Below are 1,334 nucleotides of genomic sequence, written 5' to 3'. Positions count from 1 at the left end.
GGATTCATTAAAATATACATGAAAGGGAGTTTTCTTCTTTCGTATACTGGTTCTAGAAAAGGCAGGTGATCTTTGGATTCTTGCATTAACAATATTGACTTGAGTAGTGGGGCAGTAACTTGGAAGGGCCAAGGACAGATTTCCCTGTGTGTGGGATATTCTGAATGACAGAGAAGGTGCCATGATTTGGAGATGAAGTTGTAACATTGGCACCTGGGATGGATCCATTCATTGGCTCTGAAGAAAAATAACATTTGAATTTTTTCCCTAGTCAACCATTCCTGGAAGGGATGTTTTAGTGCCTCATATTTTAGAGAGCACAGAGAGTTGTAAACTTAATTTCAAGCAAAGATAGGAGGAAGCCTTGTGGACTGACTTCCTAATTAAATAGACAAAGATGACGTGTGGTTTGATTTGTCATTTTCAATTTTATTTTGTTTAATTTTTTTGAGACAGAGTCTTGCTCTGTCGCCTGGGCTAGAGTGCCGTGGCATCAGCCTGGCTCACAGCAACCTCAAACTCCTGGGCCCAAGCGATCCTCCTGCCTCAGCCTCTCAAGTAGCTGGGACTACAGGCGTGTGCCACCATGCCTGGCTAATTTTTTCTATTTTTAGTAGAGACGGGGTCTTGCTCTTGCTCAAGCTGGTCTCAAACTCCTGACCTCAAGCGATTCTCCCACCTTGGCTTCCCGGAGTGCTAGGATTACAAGGTTAAGCCACGTCACCCAGCCTGTAATTTTCAATTTTAAATGAACTGTGTCAGATAGGCTAATTCTGCATTGTCCTTCCTATGTTAGGTTCTTTTAAAATACGTTTTTTGTGACCTGAGTATGCTTGTGATCATTCGAGCAAAGCAGCACTTTTGTGATGTTGTAGCTAGTTGTTGAATCACTAGTAGCATTTGGTAAGCTTCAGAAGCTTATTTGATTATAGTGCTGACATCACTGTGCTGACGTGCTGAAGACCTAAGGCCTAGGTCGATCTTTGGGTTAACCACCTGCTGGTTTTGCTTTGTTTATTGACTGTGGAAATCACCCATCTGTTTGGCCTATGTTTTTCAAATTTGGCGTGATCATTTTCATCATCAAGCCCCACTCCTGGTTTAAGAACATACAGTATAGTCTTCGTTCCTCCTTATGTCAAGTTCAAACTCCTCTATCTGAATTTTTAGGATTGTGCATTATTGGTTTCCATTCATCCATTCCAGTCTCATTTTTCAGAATTCCACCTCAGGCTTTTTGCCTTGTGACCTGGGGCAAGCTGTTTAATCTTTGAGCCTCAGTTTTATCATATCTAAAGTAGGAATCATACTAATAGCTCCTACATCACAGCGTT

The 1,334-nt window shown here is 41.7% G+C and overlaps 1 protein-coding gene across 1 annotated transcript in view; it reads left to right on the top strand.

Moving 5' to 3' along the window:
• CRCP (CGRP receptor component) overlaps positions 1–1,334 on the top strand; it is a 32,373-nt gene that overhangs the window by 13,417 nt on the left and 17,622 nt on the right. The gene's annotated exons all lie outside the window — the stretch shown is intronic.

The sequence above is a fragment of the Propithecus coquereli genome, unplaced genomic scaffold, assembly GCF_000956105.1.
Source record: "Propithecus coquereli isolate 6110/MARCELLA unplaced genomic scaffold, Pcoq_1.0 Scaffold150, whole genome shotgun sequence".
Classification (NCBI taxonomy): Eukaryota; Metazoa; Chordata; class Mammalia; order Primates; family Indriidae; genus Propithecus; species Propithecus coquereli.
Note: the sequence above shows the minus strand (reverse complement) of the source record. Positions and strands in the feature narration are given on the sequence as shown.